The following is a 7,388-nucleotide window of genomic DNA, read 5'->3' on the forward strand; positions in this document are numbered from 1 at the left end:
GGGACTGTCTCTGTGCACCTTTTCCACTTAAATCTCTTTCACACACAAGTATCTTTGCACATATGCACAAAGACAATCATCATTCTCGGCTTCTGAGAGACTACTACCATACTACCATAAGAGAAAGAAAGAGACAGAGACATAGAGAAGTGAATTTTCTGTGTCTAATACAATGAAGCTCATAAATTCACACATTCTCTTCTTCTCCTAAGAGAAGTATGAAAACACAAAAAGTGAAAACCACTTTTCCAAGGTATGAACTCCAGACACAAAAGTGAGAATTCCCGATCTCCCTCCCAACTCCTCTATATAAGGAGATCTCAGGCATCTACATCATTTGGGATCAATGGAATCCTCATCTACATCCATGGAAGTGACTTCTCCTCTACTCAAAATAAACTAGGGATTACTTTTGGAAGCTCTACCTGGAAAAAAATGCAAGTTTTTCTTATTAACTGGGGCAATGGCAACCAATAATCAGGAGAAAGATGGAGATTTTAATGTTTTGGACTATATTTTAACTGAAGAACATGATTAGGATGATAAATAATATAACCCTGAAATTGCACAAGATCAAAATGAGGAAAAGGCTTCAAAAAGAAAATGTGACCAAATAGAAACTACTGAAAGCAAGAGTCAAAAGTCTTTTGGACATTCAAGACAATTGACTCCAAAGTCACCTAGCTTATCTATTAGCAATAACAAAAGAATAATTAGTACAAAACAAAAGCCAGTAACAGTGTATATAAGTGAAAATTACCAGAGGTCCAAAAGATCTGAAAGAAAAAAAAATTTATCCAGTGACAGTTCCCAAGCACCATATAAAAGTCAACCTGAAAAGACTTAAGTCAGAAAAAGGGATCGAGAAAGAAGGACTGAGTCTTCAATACCAGACAATTCCCAAAGAATTAGGCAGGATGTTGATAGGTGGCACAGCAGATCAAACTTTTCTTCTAAAGAAGTAAGCTCTGAAGAATATGACCATGAGACTGGCAGCAGGGATTCTACCAAAGAGCATGGAAGGAATGAGGAAGAAGGAATGGAAGGAGAGGAAGAGTGGGATGATGAAAGAAAAGATGAAGATGATAAAAGGGAGGAAGATGAGCAAGATGAGAGAGACCAAAAGGAGAGAAACAACTATGATACTCAAAGGGAAGCCAATGACTCTTATTCTGAGACTATATCTTTCATAGAAGGTTCATTCACATTTGGTTCTAGCACAGACAGATCAGATGAGTAGAAGGAAGAGAACCAGAGGCATAGCTTCAATTGTTTTTCATAGAAATATTAGTTTTGTATCAGAATCATTTGCAGGTTCAGAAAAGAACAAAAAGTTATCATCTTATGTTCATGCTAATCAAAAAGATCAAACAAGGAGACTTAAATATATTCTTCAGGATGCAAGATTCTTTTTTATAAAGAGTAGCAACCATGAAAACATCTGTCTTTCTAAAGTCAAGGGTACATACTCAACACTTCCAGTAAATGAAAAAAAATTAATGCTACATTCAGATCTGCAAGAAATGTTATTTTGATATTTTCTGTGAGAGAAAGTAGAAAAATTCATGGCTTTGCAAGACTCTCTTCAGAGTCCCACCATGGAGGATCAATTCATTGGTTTCTGGCTGTTGGTATGAATCCTAATATGGAGGATTTGCATTTGACTGGATTTGTAGGCATGCATTGCCCGTCCCCAAATCTGTTCACCTTACAAATCCTTTGAATGAACATAAGACAGTTAAAACTGGATATGATGGACAGGAAGTTGACCTTGAATGTAGAACCCAACTTTGTCTTCTATTTCCCCCTGATAAAAATGTTGACTTGTATCAGGTCATTCATAAAATGCATCACAAGAGAAGAATACATTCACAGTTTCGTTCAAAAGGATGTCCATTCCATTGAGAACCAGTTCAGGATGTGAGATGGCATCAGTCAGAAGATTATGATGTTCATAACAGCAGGAAAAAAACAAGGATTGACTATTCCCTTGGGTTTCATCAGATACCAGGGCATATAAAGGATCCACAGTATAAAGAAACAGGCAGAAAATTTTCAGGAGTTCCCAGAAATGTTTTCTTAAATGGGTTCTAGGTTTATTATTTGAGAGCATTTCAAAACACAAGACCATCACCACCAGTTCAGGGAATGTCCCCTTATCTAAGAATAAAACAGTATTCATTTCATCCTTGCTATCACCATCATTCTCTTCCTTTTCAAGACTCTTATTCAGGACATCAACCAATACCACATGAAGCAAGAGACAGAGATAACCAAGTACGTGATTATGATATGTGGGTAGATGACTTCCTTCATAAAACACAAGCTATTGTTAGTGATCAAAGAAGTAGATCCTGTGAAAGAGATAGAGATATAGAATGTGATAGTTCCAGATATATCAGAAGAGATAGGGAGGAGGATCAATAGAAGAAGAGGAGAGGAGAGGAGAAGAGAGAGGAGAAGAGAGGAGAAGGGAAGAAAGAGGAGAAGAGAGGGGAGGGGAAGAGAGGAGAAAAGAAAAAAGGAGAGGAGAGGGGGAAGGGAAAGGAAGAGAGGGAAGAGAAAATAGAAGGGGGTCATGTGTTTATGACAGAGAGTGAAGGAAGAGAGGAAGGTACAGAAGATAATGTATCTTAAAACACTGATTGTTTAAGAGCAACAAAAGAAATTCTTGTATTTGTGTGTGTGTTTACAAATAGTAAATTTATTTTCAAGTGTCTACCTAAAAATATTTAGAAATGCTTTTTTGTCATACTAAAGAACCAGAAATGGGTAAGATGACCATAAACTGACGGATGGCTGGACAAATTATGATCTTTGAATAGGATAGACTACTTACTGGTATATCAGAAATAACAAAACAGATGGTTTCAGAGAAACCTTAGAAGTTACATATAATCTGATCCAGAGGGAAATGATCAGAACCAATGTGTACAATGACAACAACATTATAAAAACTATTTTAAAAGATAGCTTTGATTAACACTATAACCACTGTAACTCCAAAAGATTGATAAAGGATGATAAACGTATCTCCCAACAGAGGTGATAGATACAGAATGAGATGCAAATTTGGGGACATGGTCAATAAGAGAATTTGTTTTGCTTGACTATGCATTTTTTTAAACCCTCACCTTCCCTCTTGGAATCATTACTGTGTATTGGTTCCAAAGCAGAATAGTGGTAAGGGCTAGGCAATGGGAGTTAAGTGACTTGCCCAGGGTCACACAGCTGGGAAGTGTCTGAGTTCAGATTTGAACCTAGGACCTACCATCTCTAGGCCTGACACTCAATCCACTGTGCTACCCAGCTGCCCCTTGACTATGCATTTTTGTTCCCAATGGAGGAAAGAGGTGAGCAGAAAATCAGAAATAAAGATAAATATTTGATAATGGGAAAAAAGTTAATTAAAAAATAAAATGTAAAACTCTCTAAAGGCAGAGACAGTTTTATCTTTTTCTAGTGCTTATCACAATGTAGCTGCATAACAAGTCTAGGTCAACTGAATGAGAATCTTCTACCTCCCATGGTCATGTCCTAGCTGACTTCTCCCTGCTCAGTTCCTTTACTCTCCACTCCAATGATCAACTTCTTTCCTTCATGCACTAAGTACAAATATTCCTATACAGTGCTCAGACTAGACCACAATACAAATGAGAACAGAAATTCAAGAAGTGGAAATGACTTGCCTAAGCTCACAGAGTTAATGAAAGAATCAAGACTGCAACTCTTGGCCCTGAGAGTCTATGTGGGGTAGAAGACAGAGAGGAGTGCTTCATCTTGCTGTCAGGAAAAACCCTCAGTTCATTCTCCTTTTCATACTCACTGGCTGTGTGAACCTGGAGTAGTCATTTAATTTTAATCTCCCTCAAGCTCAGTTTCTTCATCTGTCAAATGAGTATAGTAATGGTTGCACTATCTATGTCACCATTTCAGTAAGGAATGTATTTTTTTTAATTCTTGAAACACTCTTGAGATTGAAATAGTCATTATTATGTACCTTTATCCAGGGTTCTCTCCTCTTTGTTTCATTTCCATCATATCGGACTCTTTGAGCCACCATTTGGGGTTTCCTTGATAAAGATATCAGAGTGGTTTTCCATTTCCTTCTTCAGTTCTTTTTACAGATAAGGAAACTGAGGCAAACAGGTTGAAATGACTTGGGCAGGGTCACAGAGCTAGTAAGTATTTGAGGCCAGATTTAAATCCAGGAAGATGAGGCTTCCTGAATCAAGACCTGACACCTGATGTTATACAGCTCCCCTACCCCTCTCATAAACAAAGAAGACATGCTTGTCTAGGTCTTCTTCCAATTATAAGGAAAGGTGATCTTAAGATAGCCAGACTCTTGTGCTTTTGTGTTTGGTTCACCTAAAGGACAATAATGGTCTCTATCTGTGAAATGACTTCCGGGACACGGCTATAGTTTGTGGCTTTCTATGTATCATAACATCAGAGAACGAAAGATGTGAGACATCTAAGACACTACCTAACATTTTATGGAGGAAACTGAAGGCCTGGAAAAGCTAGGCAATATTGCTCAAGATCACAGAGGGATTAAGTGGCAGATACAGAATTCGAACCTAAGCCCTGTAATTCCCAAGCCACATTCTTTCTGGTGAACCAGTCTGGATTCCTATAATTCAATACAATTGACTTACTCAACTGGGGCAGAACTTCATTTGCCATCTCCTCATTTCAAATGATCTTTCCCTATTTCTTTCCTTTTTCCTGAGCCATGAACCAAACTGAAGGGTTTTCAAAGATAAACACATTTCATAAACCAGCCTGAAGAGTAGCAAAATATCAATGTTTTCTAAAACTGCTGAAGTGGAACAAATGTGGAAACATCAAAATAGTCTCCAAACCAAGCTTGAGTTCAGGTCAATTTCTATTGTCAGAGACTCTCAGAACTACCATCCCCAGTGATCCTTAACACCCCCTGAAAGTAGGGGAAGCACAGAACATTGGGCTTAAACAAATAAGATGCATTTCAATAGGCAAAAATGAAAATAGGTTATTCGTTCAGAAAGTCAGCTTCCTAAGTATGGTGTAGGAGAGGCATGACCTTGGAGCAGTGTTTCTGAAAAAAGATTTGAGGGTTTTAGTGGATCACAATCTCAAGATAAGTCAATAGTATTATGTAGCAATCAAGAAAGCCAATATGAATTTATGTTTCATTGAAAAAGCCAAGAGGGGCAGCTCACAGAGTTGATCAGTGGATAGAGAGCTAGGCCTAGAAACAGGAAGTACTGGATTCAAATTGGTCTCAGACATTTACTAGCTATGTGGCCCTAGGTAAGTTACTTTGCTCTTACCACTCTTTTGTATTAGAACCAATACTGAGTATTGTTTCTCAGACAGAAGGTAAGGGTTTGGAAGAAAAAAAGGAAGGAAGGACAGAAGGAGGGAAGGAAAGAAGGAAAGAAAGAAGGAAGGAAGGAAAGAAGGAAGGAAGGCAGGAAGGAAGGAAGGAAGGAAGGAAGGAAGGAAGGAAGGAAGGAAGGAAGGACGGAAGGAGGGAAGGAGGGAAGGGGGGAAGGGGGGAAGGAAGGAAGGAAGGAAGGAAGGAAGGAAGGAAGGAAGGAAGGAAGGAAGGAAGGAAGGAAGGAAGGAAGGAAGGAAGGAAGGATGGAAGGAGGGAAGGAAGGAAGGAACAAAGAAGAGAGGCAACATATCATGGGAGACAGAGCTGGGTTCAAATTCTACCTTTGACACCTATTGGCTGGGTGACTCTGGACTTTAGGCAAATAATGTAACAACTTACAGTATTGGAGAGTGATTCTCCACTGGGGAATTCTTTGTCGAAATTCCAAAGAAAATCAGAGGTCTAGTCTTTCTCACTGTCATAAAAGAGATAGAGTGTCCAAGACTAGGAAAAATCTAATTTAACCACATATGCAGAATTATATTCACTTCTGACTCCTATGTTTTAGGTCACTGCTAAACTGGAGATTATTTGGAGTAGAGCACCTACTATGTGTGTGAAAAGGGAATTCTTTGTACTCTTTGTCTATTCTGTTTACACTTGTGAAAAGGAATCCTTTATTCCCTTTGTCTATTTTGAGTTAACACTTGCTTAACAATAACTTAAGTACCTATACTTAGTACCTCACCAGATTGTGAAGACAGGATTAACTCTCCTTTGTCTACTTTTTTTTTAAACCCTTCCCTTCCCTCTTGGAATCATTACTGTGTATTGGTTCCAAGGCAGAATAGTGGTAAGGGCTAGACAATGGGGGTTAAGTGACTTGCCCAAGGTCACACAGCTGGGAAGTGTCTGAGACCAGACTTGAACCTAGGACCTCCCATCTCTAGGTCTGGCTCTCAATCCACTGAGCTACCCAGCTGCCCCCTAACTACTTTTTGAATTGAGTCAACAAAGGTTAGAACACCCTATTTGAAGTAGGTGGAAGAGCTCACAAACCACTTAGTGAATTCTAACCCTTAAAAACTCAATCAGTAAGGAAACTGTGAACCCTTTTGATGAAAATTCATACCTCTAGAAGGTGAGAAGTGAATCACAAGACACTACTCCACTGGACAGTGCTGGGCAATTTCGAATCTGTGATTGACTCTTGTGAAAAGGGGAAGGACAAGAAGCCACTATATAAGGCCCTGAATTTCTGGGGATGGGGAGTTCGACTTCAAGAAGGAAGTCAGCTTCAAGAAGAAGTCAGGCTCAAGGAAGAAAGTTGACTTCAGCAGTCACCTTAAGCTCGAGTCATCATCTTTGACCTGCCTCTTGGAGGGAACTTAGGTGAGTGGATAGCTTGCTTTCCCTTCCTGTCTTCTGGAGAGAGTTTAATTCCAATTGAAGGTCAGCAAGCCCTGTCTGAGTCAAGCACCAAAACGCTATTTAGATAGGGTAATGTCCTCTCTACCCTTTTGTATTTCTCTGCTTTAACTCTTTTGTAAATAAAAGCTATTAAAGTCATTTCAACTTTGAACAATAATACTTTGACTCAGTGACCACCATGATTATTTATAATTTTCATACATTTTAGGTAAAACATTAATTTTTAACCCTTAATGTGCCAGGAACTGTGCAAAATGCTTTATAATTATTATCTCAGGTGATCTTTTCAATAACCTTAGGAGGTAGGTACTACCATTATCTCTATTTTAGAGATGAGGAAACCGAGGCAAAACAGATGTAATGTGTTACCAGATAACCAATATATTGTATTCAATGGAAAAAAAAATGGGGAATAAGGCCAAGATGGTGGAGAAGGTTCACAGACCCACCTGATTGCTACCAATTACCCTCCAAACAACTATGATACAAAAACCTCAAAACAAATTCTGTAGCTGAATAACCCACAAAAAATGGGGTGAAATAAGTTTTCAGCCCAAAACAACAGAAATCCAGCACAAGAAATATATTA

The 7,388-nt window shown here is 38.6% G+C and overlaps 1 pseudogene; it reads left to right on the forward strand.

Annotated features, from left to right (window-relative positions):
* Nucleotides 1-463: 463 nt before the first annotated feature.
* Nucleotides 464-2,427, forward strand: LOC100616777 (YTH domain-containing protein 1-like; annotated as a pseudogene).
* The last annotated feature ends 4,961 nt before the right edge of the window (nt 2,428-7,388 follow it).

This window comes from Monodelphis domestica, chromosome 3, assembly GCF_027887165.1.
Source record: "Monodelphis domestica isolate mMonDom1 chromosome 3, mMonDom1.pri, whole genome shotgun sequence".
Lineage (NCBI taxonomy): Eukaryota > Metazoa > Chordata > Mammalia > Didelphimorphia > Didelphidae > Monodelphis > Monodelphis domestica.